We start from the raw sequence: 11,867 nt of genomic DNA on the forward strand, positions 1-11,867 counted from the left end.
CTAGTTGCTTTTCTACCTGTGTGAAGACTAGTTGATTTAAATAAAAGTTGATGGATGTGAAATGGTACATTTGAAATAAAATTTACCTGCAGAGAAAAGATGAGATTTTCCTTGTGTCTGCTTTTTCCTCTAAAGCTTAGAATCAGAACACTTATTTAGAGAATATAGGCATAAGTCTTAGGGCTTTGAGTTGGGCTGAATGAACTTTACTATGCTGTTTTTTCATTTGAAATTGGGGTTTCTGTTGTGTTGGTATTTTTTTCTTTCAGTTTGAGATTTTGAGTCTTGGAGGTGCTTTAAATTAAAATTATTTATTTTTTATTTTATTTTTTAAAATTTATTTTGGGAGAGAGGAAGCACACATAAGCAGGGGAAAGGCACAGAGAGGAGACAAAGGGGATCCCAAACAGCTCCATGCTCAGTGCAGAGCCCAATGAGGGGCTCTATCTCACATCCATGACATCATGACCTGACCTGAAATCAAGAGTTAGAGGCTCAACCAACTGTGCCACCCAAGCATCCCTAAATTAAAATTATAAACTGAGCATTACAAATATTTATATTTCACCCCCTGTACTATATGGAAGTATGCTTGCAAAGAAAAAGGGGGCTAAGTTAAATCCAGCAGGACATAACTTCCTCTTAAGATGATAATAGTAAAATTATTTCTATTCATTCTACCTCTATTGTCTATAATGTTTCTGGCTTTTGGCTTACTCCAGATTAGCTCCTAATTCCTTTTTGGTCTGAAGATTTACTCAACTCTCCTCATGCTTGTTCAATGCTCTACTAGACTTAAATTCCTCCCATATCAGTCACTTTAAAGTCCATCACCAGGGGCTGCCTTCTAATTCTTCACCTCTTACCAGTTAGCAATAGCCATGTACACATAAGAGTTCCAATTTCAGATTTGAAACAAAACTTCTGCAACTTAAAGATGGCTTTATTTATGCCATTTTATTTATCCTCAAATGACTAGGATATTTTGTGAAGAGGAAAATTAAGATTCAGGAAGATCAAATGATTAACCAGGTAGATCAAACGATTAACCACAATAATATAACTGCTAAATATAATACTGGGACTGGGACTATGAACTTAGTACTTCTCAATCCAAACCCTTATTTATTTTTTATTATATTAGAGTTTTCTTACAACCAGATCATCACTGTGTATACTGTTAATATATTTATGGTGAAGATGACTTGAGGACATAAAAGGAGGAAAAAAAGACTGATTTCCTGTCACTGAGTCTAGGATAGCAGAGCTATCCTTGTGCACCACTATTCAATATTGTGTAATTTGATTATAAAATAGAAATACAAATCAGAGGCATTTGGTGGCTCAGTTGGTTAAGCATCTGGCTTTGGCTCAGATCATGATCTCATTGTTTGTGAGTTGAAGCCCCATGTCAGGGTCTGTGCTGACAGCTCAGAGCCTGGGGCTTGCCTCACATTCTGGGTTTCCCTCTCTTTCTGCCCCTCCCACACTCACACTTGGTCTCTCAAAAAAAGAAACAAACATTAAAAAAATAAACATCTCATTTAAAAAATACAAATCAGGAAATTGACTAGAAAAGAAGAAGGCAATGGCTGGTTTGGGAAAAAAAGGAATACTTGGAAAGAAGTGGAAGCATGATGATGAAAATCCAAAAATTGTAAAATTTCCTTCTCTTACCTTTCTGAAATTGGGAGAGGCTCCGCATGTTTTTATCTATGTATTTTTTTTAACTTTGTTTTATTTTGAGAATGAAGAATGTATGACTGAGAAAATTCATTTGGCCTTGTGCACCAATTATTTCCACAGGTAGACAAAATAATCTAATTACTTTGGCTCAAAAAGGCAACTACCTATTGGGAGACCCTAAATGGAAGAACTTCTTTCATGCTCATTCCTTGCATGCCAGGGCAACACATGTAAAACCAGGAACATGTCCATGGCACAATAGCAAGCACCAAAAAATACGTACCGAATTCCTGTATTACATCGGCTGCACATGCATGTGCACACACACATTTGATTACATATTCTAATTTAATTCTTAATCCATAGTGTCCATAAGCCTTATGTCATACTCTCCTTCCCCCATGAATTAATGTGATGGATATTCCCCAGTATAATATATATGAACAAATGGGATATTTAGAAGATTCTCGTTCAGAGTTCTCTGTGGCCGTCTCAAGAGGGACAGAGGTTACACTGGCAATTTCATGTAGATATTCCCAAAGGAAAGAAACATTGAGGGCTTTCAGATATCTTTCCCCCTCATGTTCTTTTTTCTGCCCTCATCTTTGGCCTCAATGAAAGTGAGAAATGGCTTTTTTATTCCACAGAAAAGGTTGCCTTGATATTGAAGAGAAATCAACTTACAGAACTTAGAGAAGAGTTTGTTGTGCCCTACATGAATGAACTAAAATCTACTTTTAGAATCATTTTCTCTATGGTACTGTCTCTGATTTCTATAGCCTAAAAATAAAACCTTTCTTGTGAATATGACTCATTTGGAGCCAATGTTCTAAAGACATATGAATGTGAGTGCCATTGAATAATTTAATGGGACTGTGCAAAGCAAATAGAGCAGTTAGAGTCCTTGCCCATGGAGTAGAGAAAAACTGAACACAAGACGCTTAATCTGCACAAGCAAACTGTCCTACTCAAACACGTACAGAAAGAATCAGACGATTAGCCAGAGGCCGCTTTTTATATATAACAAACAAACCCAATTACACAGGGAGGAATATTCGAGCCCGGCATAAAAAGTTATCAGAGGGCCTGCAGAGACTCCCCCTGGAGCTTCCAAGCACAGATTCAGTAGCCAGTAATTTCTACTTTCTTAGATAATGTGCAAGGACCACGGTGCTGATTAGCCCTTAAATCACACTCTCTCCGGAAAAGCAAAGCCTTTAATTTCATTAATGGGCAGAGACATGTCCCTGTTTTCCTCTTTTTCACCTTCAACATTGTCCTGACAGTTGTAAGACACAATGTGAGGATGTGTGGTTTTTTTTGTCTGTGTGTCCATCTCTGTAAGAAGCAAACTGAAGAGTTTGCTCCTCTGAGATCTGTACTAAGACTCTTTATTAACTTAGTAAGAGAAGGTTCTTCATTAATTTCAATTTGGAATCAGTATTTGAAAAAAATTGGTATGTTTTTTATTGTTATCCATAACTAAACTCTCAAACCCTGCTTATATATAAGTTCTCTATGGCCTACATGGCAGAGGACAGAAAGAAAGAGGAAAATAAAGTTAATTGTTGACATATCTATCATTGTTATATTGATGGCAGCCTCTCGATAGAAGGTTCTTGCCTTGGTTGCCCATGAATAACCAAAGGCTATCATAATTCCCACTGTCTAGTGGATACTTGATAGAAACCTGTTCTACCATTCCCAATTCAGGAAGAAGAAAAAGTGCTCAAAAGGAGAAAAATTAGCCATTTTATTACTTAAGATTTTATACATGAAAACTGTAAATAAAATAAAGAATAATGTAGTACCGGATGGCTCATTTGGTTGAGCATCCGACCTCTGCTTAGGTCATAATTTCACAGTTCGTGAGTTTGAGCCCTGTGTGGGGCTCTGTGTGGACAGCTCAGAGCCTGAAGCCTGATTTGGATTCTATGAGCTTGTGCTCTGTCTCTCAAAAATAAATAAACATTAAAAAAATAAATAAATAAAATTAAGAATAGCCTAGGAGAAATAATTACATCAATAAGACAAAAGTTTTATCATCTTAATATATAATGGATCCACTAAACTCATTAGCATCTCAGTGATACAAATGAATAATCACAGGGGAGATAAAAATAACCATAACAAATCTTCAGCCTTACTATCAATAGAGTGTCATTTTCATTTTTCAAGGTAGAGTTACCATCAATTGAGATATATCAAGTTAACATACCATCAACTGACAGCCCACTAACATATGGGCAAATACAAGTAAAACATGTGACAGTTACCTAAAATTAGCAGAGAAATAACTATAGGTATTAGATATGGCATATAGCCATGAAACAAAATCAACTTTCAAATTTTAATATAATAGATTATAATAAATATTTTGATAACTGTTTTCTCACTTATTTTCAACTGGCCTATAAATTCACAAATTAACAGATGTATTAAAAATTTTTTAAATCTTTCTTTATTTTTGAGACAGAGAGAGAGAGAGAGAGGCAGAGGGCGAGTAGGGGAGGAACAGTGAGAGAGGGAGACACAGAATCTGAAGCAGGCTCTAAGCTCTGAGCTGTCAGCACAGAGCCCAATGTGGGGCTAGAACTCATGAACTGCAAGATTATGACCTGAGCTGAAGTCAGATGGTTAACTAACTGAACCACCAAAGTGCCACATAACAGTCATATTTATTTTCCAAGGGATAAAATTCTTCTCATGGGCAGAGATTGTCTTTCTCTATCTCTTTTTCTGTCTGTTTGTCTCTCTCCTTCTCTCTCTCTTTCTCTGTCTCTGTCTCTCTCTGTCTCTCTCTCTCTCTCTCTCTCTATATATATATATATACACATATATATAATTATAGATTTTATTGTACATATAATCATTTCTATATATAAAACATATAAATATAAAATATACATAAAATAGCTTCACATATACATCTGCCTTTCTTCCCTCACACTGAGCATGGTCCAGTTACCTGCATCTACAGAGAACATTACTGAGAACTTAGCTCAGGAAAAATAATAGAGTGAAAACATATATCAAGCCAGCCCTCTGGAGTTTTCATGGTCTATTTCTTTGCTGGAAGCAAAGATGGATAAAAGTATTTACCTCTTAAATGTTTACCTAATACTGTATGAAGCAGTGACCTTAAGTGGTCTTTACAGCTCATAGACCACACACAGAAAATTATGAATGAGCAATTTTTATTCCCCTGAAACTAATGGTTCTGGCACTCTCTCCTCCTCTTCTTGGGCATTGCAAGTAATATTCTCTGGTCAAATTACTATAATTCATAGGTGGCAGTGACCAGGTTTCTGAATTTAGGCTGAGCTGGGAGATGTAGAGAAGTAAATAGCAAAGATAAACAGTGAGAGCTTTATTAGAAAATGTTGATTCAGTTGATTTGGGGCTCTAATCCTGACCTTGAGTAATCAATCAACTAGCAAATATTCAAATTTTCAGCCAGGGCCTCTTATGTATGAGGGCATAAACTCATACTCCTTTGGGTGCTAAGTAGTCAATGAGATGAAGTATGGCAGGGATTTGTACTGAAGTCCTAGTAAGTGTTCCATGTACAGACAGCAATAGTCACCCAGCTGTTCTTTCCATCCTCATGTACAGGTCCACTGATGTCATAACATCTGATTTCTGAAAGAAGTAAGAAATTGAAAAATGTGTCAAATATCCATTAAAATAAACTTTGGAAAGAAATTTATTTTTTACTGTGTATTTATTAATCTATTTATTTATAGCATGTGAGTGAGTTGGGGAGGGGCACAGAGAGAGAAGCATGAGAGAATCTCAAGTAGGCTTCACACTGTCAGTGCAGAACCTGATGTGGGGCTCAAACTCATGAACTGCAAGTTCATGACCTGAGCGAAAATCATGAGTTAGACATTTAACGGACTCAACCGCCCAGATGCCCTGGAAATAAACTTAATTTTTATTTTAAATAAACATCCGTTTATTTTAATTTTAATTTTTTTAAGTTTTTACTGTTTTTTATTTATTTTTGAGAGACAGAGAGAGACAGCGTGATCAGGGGAGGGTCAGAGACAGAGGGGTACACAGAATCCGAAGTAGGCTCCAGGCTCTGAGCTAACTGTCAACACAGAGCCCGACGTGGGGATCCAACCCGTGAACCATGAGATCATGGCCTGAACTGAAGCCAGTCACTGAACCAACTGAGCCACTCAGATGCTCCTATTTTAATTTTTTAATGTCTGTTTATTTTTGAGGGAGAGAGAGACAGAGTGCAAGTGAGGGTGGGGCAGAAAAAGAGGGAGACATGGAATCCAAAGCTAGCTCTAGGCTCTGATTGCACAGAGCCTTATGAGTGGCTCAGATTCATGGACTGGGAGATCATGACCTGAGCCAAAGTTAGATGTTAACCCACTGAGCCACCCAGGTGCCCCTAAGTACACATCAGTTTAAATAAACCATGTGCATTGATAGAATTAGCTCATAGTTTTCCACTTCCAAATTTTGGGTAAGACATTGTGCTAGCTATTTTGGAGACACAATGAAGTATAAGATTTAATTTTTGCTAATAAAAACTCTCAATAGAGGTAAGAGGGGCATACATAGAAAAATATCATAAAAAATACAGAACTCCTTCTTCCTTTCTTCTTTCCATCCTTTCTTCATTCCTGTCAAATTAGCAGCTGTGGAGCCCATAGGGAGATGAGACCCTGATGCAGTTAAGCCCATTTCTTGAAGAGTTCCTTGATTGTGGATAATGGGAATCAAGTTCCTCATTGTTGGATTTGGGAGTTACAAAAATGGAAAGGGTGACAATTAGAATGAACCCAAAATATTGGATTAGAATTAAAGATAATGGTGTAATGCCATGCTTTTGAAAGTATATCTATGTTTTTCTGTTTAAATATGGATATGAAAATGGGTTTAGAAATAAGTATAGGTGTGTGTGTATGTATGTGTGTGGGTATGTGTGGGTATGTGTGTCTTTAAATGCTTATTTCCTAGCTCTCTTCACTGAAATCAGTGGAAATAATTACACTTCAGTAGCAATGAGAACAATGAATGTTCAGATCTTGGTTTCCATATACCATTTCCAGTGAAAGAAACCAAGGGGAGGAGAGGGAAGCTACAAAATAAGCATGGAAAATTTTGCTGAGTCAGAAAAACTGTGCTCAAAAAATAAAAGAGGTAAGGTAAAAGGAAGAAGATGCTAGCCTGGAGTATATTACCAATGAAAGCAATTTGAGAATCCTTTCGATTTTTATTTTAAATAATAGGATGAAAAGGAACAAGTGGACTGAGGAATATTGTAAAGGGGTTCCACAACGGATAAGGCAAAACAGAATAAATGATAATTGAACTTGAAGAAAGAGCAGAGGAGCTCAGCCAAACAGAGCAGCAGAAAGAAAAAAAATTAATGACAAAAATGAGGATAGCTTAAGGGACTTATGAGACAACATGAAACAGAACAGGTTTGTATTACTGGAGTCCTAGAAGGAGATGAGAGAGAGAGAGAGAGAGAGAGAGAGAGAGAGAGAGAGAGAGAGAAATGAGCAGAAAACTTATTTGAAAAAATAATGGCTGAACATGTTTCTAACCTGGGCAAGGAAACAGACATACAGATCTAGGAAGCTCAGAGAGGTCCAAATAAGATGAATGTAAAGATGCCAATGCCAAAACATATTATAAATAAAATGTCAAAAATTAAAGACAAGGAGATAGGAGTAAAGCAACTTCTTACATTTAAGGGAACTCCCATAAGACTATCAGTAGATTTTTCAGTGGAAACTGCAAGCCTGAAGGGAATGGCATCACATAGTCAAAATGCTGAAACAAGGGGGTGAAAAAAAATAAAACGACAAAAACTCAACCAGGTATACCTTAACTGGTAAAATTATCAATCAGAACTGAAGGAAAGATAAGGAGTTTTAGAGACAATCAAAAGATGAAATAATTCATTACTATTAAACCAGTCTTATGTGAAACATCAAAGGGTCTTCTTTAAGGATAAGATAAAAGGCGGGGCACGTGGGTGGCTCAGTTGGTTAAGCATCTGGCTTCAGCTCAGGTCATGATCTCACAGTTCGTGAGTTCGAGTCCCGCATTGGACTCTGTGCTGACAGCTCAGAGCCTGGAGCCTTCTTCGGATTCTGTGTCTCCCTCTCTTTCACCCCTCCTCTATTTGCACTCTGTCTGTCTGTGTCTCTCTCTCCAAAATAAATAAACATTAAAAAAAGAAAAATATAAAAGGTAACAATTATAACAAGAAAACATATGAAAGTATTAAACTCCCTAGTAAAGGTAAATATGTAATAAAGGTATTCACTTATAAACTATTACGAAGGTTAAAAGATGAAAGTAGCAAAAAATAATTGTAATTATACTAATTAGTTAAAGAATACACAAGATAAACATATGTAAAATATGATATCAAAATAATGAAACACGAGAAGAGAACAGAAATGTAGAAATTTTAAATGCATTCAAATTCAAGTTGCTATCAATTTAAAATAGACTTATAAATATATGTTGTTCTATGTAAGCCTCATGGCAATCACTAAGCAAAACCCATAGTAGTTACTCAAAAGATAATGAGAAAGGGATCTAAACATACCACAAAAGAAAGTCATCAACCACAAGGAAAGAGAGCAATAGAAGAAGAAAGGAATAGAAGTACAAAACAGCAAGTAAACAAGAAAATGGCAATAAGTACATACTTACCAAAAATTACATTAGGTAAAAGAATTGATTTAGGTGTAAATAGAGTAAATTCTCCAATCAAAGTACATAGAGTGGCTGAATGGAAAATAATCAAGACCCATCTATATGATGTCTACAATTTGCAGGAGACAAAACAGACTTTAAATCAAAGACTGTAATTTGAGACAAAGAAGGGTATTATATAATGACAAAAGTGACAATCCAACAAGAGGTAACATTTGTACATATTTATGCACTCAGCATGGAAAACCTTTAAATATAAAAACAAGTATTAACAGACCCAAAGGGAGAAATATCAATACATTAACATTTAATGCCCCAGTAACATCAGTAGATAGATCAGTCAGCCAGAAAATCATTGAGGAAATTTTGGCCTTAAACTACACACTAGACCAGAGGCACTTAAGATATATACAGAACCTTCCATCTAAAAGCAACAGAATACACATTCTTCTCAAGTGAACATGGAGCATTCTCCAGGAATGGTTGCATGTTAGACTACAAAAGAAGTCTTAGCAAATTTAACAATATTTAAATAATATTAAGCATTTTTCCAAACACAAAGCCACAAATCTAGAAAGGAATTATAAGAAGAAAACCAAAAATATCACAAATATTTGAAGTTAAACAACATGCTGTAGAATAAGTAATGGGCCAGTGTGCTGGAGGCCTGCTCCGGCGGGTCCAGGGCTCCCTGAAGGGGTAGCGGTGGATGAGAAGCAAATGAAGAGACACTCACGCAGTTTCTTAATTGGTCCAGCCTGGCATCGTCTTGTCCTATTTCCTTTTTATCCCCGTATCTCCTTCTTCTCTTCTCCTGTACCTATCTCCTTATATCTCCTTCTTCTCCTCCTTAACTTCTGTATCTCCTCTCTAGCTAGGTCTTGGGCCTTTATTTAAAGACTTATGACTTCAAAAGGTGGAACTTTTACAAATAATTTTCAGTGATAAAGATGCTTTGAAAAGGGTGCAGAAACAGGTTTTACAGAGGTATTTCTTCAGAACTATTCTAATTACAATGAGGTAACTTCTGCATCATAGGATAATAGGATATTCTCAGTGAAAAGCAGATAACATACACATTTGTTTGAACCGGTAGTAAATCTTACAACTAAGAAGATAGCAGGATGTTTTCAGTGAGAAGCAGATAGCAAACACATTTTATAACAATGATGCTAAAATTCAGTCATAGACAGGGCTAGGAGGCATTCTATTTGGCTCACAAAAGGAATAATACATTCGTGATGGTTAGTAAGTAAACCTTTTGTCAGACTTGTTCTTTGATGTTGAAGGTGTAAGCGCCATAGGTGCCCCTAGACCAGCCAGCCTTTGCATATGAGTTTAAGTTGTAACTACTCTTACCTATCCTCACAATGGGCACCCAATTAGCATATGTATGCGCAGTAACTTGTGTCTGGCTCTTGTTTGTTTCTATTTTCTAAGTTAGGCTTTTCTCTCCAGGCCAGGGTAAACATTATCTCTGTGTTCCTTAACCCCCTTTATTTCCATGTCTTAAGTTTGTGAAGCTCATTAGAAGAGCCTTTCTGACAAACATCTGCAGTGTCTCCTTTAATTTCCTCTTCATAGAGGTGGGAATATGCTTCCTCCCATGAGGCTTCTGGGGAATATCGGTCTGATTTGGAACATTGTGAGGCCTAATCAATAGCAACAGGCTTAATTTTACAGGAGCAATGAGTTTACAGAAGGAGATGCTAGCTTCCGCCACCTGTGGCAGGAGCCGTGCTACGTCTACCACTTCCTTATTGTGACCGTGTCATCCGGCAAGGCCGGTGCGGCTCCCAGCACCAGTGAATAAATCAAAAGAGAAGTAAAAAACCACCTGGACAAATGAAAATAGAAACACAGAATATCAGAAATTATAGGATGCAGCAAAAGCAGTTCTAAGAGGGAAGTTCATAGGAATAATTGCCTACCATAAGACAGAAGAAACACCTCATAGACAGCCTAAATTTACACCTCAAGGAACTAGAAGAATAAGAGTAAACAAATCTGCAGATAGTAGAGGCAAGGAAATAAAAAGATCAGAGTGGAAATAAAGGAAATAGAGACTAAAAAGACATAGAAAAGATGAATAAAACTAAAACCTTATTCTTTAAAAAAAAATGACAAACCTTTAGCTAGACACACCAAAAAAGAGAGAGGACTCAATTAAATAAATCAGAAATGAAAGAGGGGACCTTACAACTAATACCACAGAAACAACAAAGGATCATAAAAGACTCCTATGAAAAATTATACACTTAAAAATTATACAACCTAGAGGAAATGCATAAATTCCTAGAAATATACATGCTTCCAAGGTGGAAGTATGAAGAAATAGAGGATCTGAGCAGACCAATTGCTGGTAAGGACATTGAATCAGTAAGCAAAAAACTACTAACAAATAAAAGTCAAGAACCAGCTGGCTTCACTGGTGAATTCTACTAAATATTCAGAAAAGAGTTAATACCAATCCTTTTCAAACTCTTTCAGAAAATATAAGAGAGGGGAATGCTTCCAAACTAATATACAAGACCAGTATTACCCTGATAACAAAATTGGACAGGGACACCACAAGGAAGAAATTATAGGGCAATATTCCTGATGAACATAGATACAAAAATTCTCAATGAACCAAATTCAACAATACTATGAAGACTCATACACCGTAACCAAGTGGGATATATTCCAGTGATGCAAGGATGGTTCAACATTTGCAAATCAATATCTACATTAGCAAAATGAAGAATAAAAATCATATGATCATCTCAATAGATGTAGCAAGAACATTTAACAAAGTCCAACGTCCATTCATGATCAAAACTCTCAAAAAAATAAGTATTAGTATAACAACATAATCAAGACCTTTCATGATAAGCCAACAGATAACATCATATTCGAGGAAAAAGACAAAGATACCTATTTCTTTGTTGAATATTTTATTCAACATAGCATTGAAGAAAAGCAAGCAGTTAGTAGTGCTTAAGAAAAATTGATTCAGTATCTAATGATAGTTGATACCTGTCACAACACAGCATTTTATATATTGTTAAGTGAAACTGCAATACAATCTAAGTTTATTTTGTTGTACCCAAGATTTCTTTATCGCCCCCAGAAACCAGAGACTGCCAGGGAGGCTGAAGCACGCATGCAAAAGCGAAGGGCTTTATTACAAATTTAGGCTTGCTGGGGCCTAAACTCAGGCTCACAGACTTTACAGGCGTGGTGGATCCATGCTGAGAGCAAGCGAGCCCTGAACAAAGGCGGGGTAGGACTTTTAGGAGTTTGGGAAGGGGGAGTTACAGGAGATTGTGACATAGGCACAGAGACCCAATCATAATGGTACAACAGTATTGGCAGCAGCTCTAACCATCCACACTGTTCAGAGTGTTCGTTACTTTTGGCGGGACCCAATTACAACATTTAGGGTATCTTTGAAATTAACCAATTACAGAGCGAGTTCAGGGTCTTGTTTGGTGACTATA

The sequence above is a fragment of the Suricata suricatta genome, chromosome 14 (assembly GCF_006229205.1).
Source record: "Suricata suricatta isolate VVHF042 chromosome 14, meerkat_22Aug2017_6uvM2_HiC, whole genome shotgun sequence".
NCBI lineage: Eukaryota > Metazoa > Chordata > Mammalia > Carnivora > Herpestidae > Suricata > Suricata suricatta.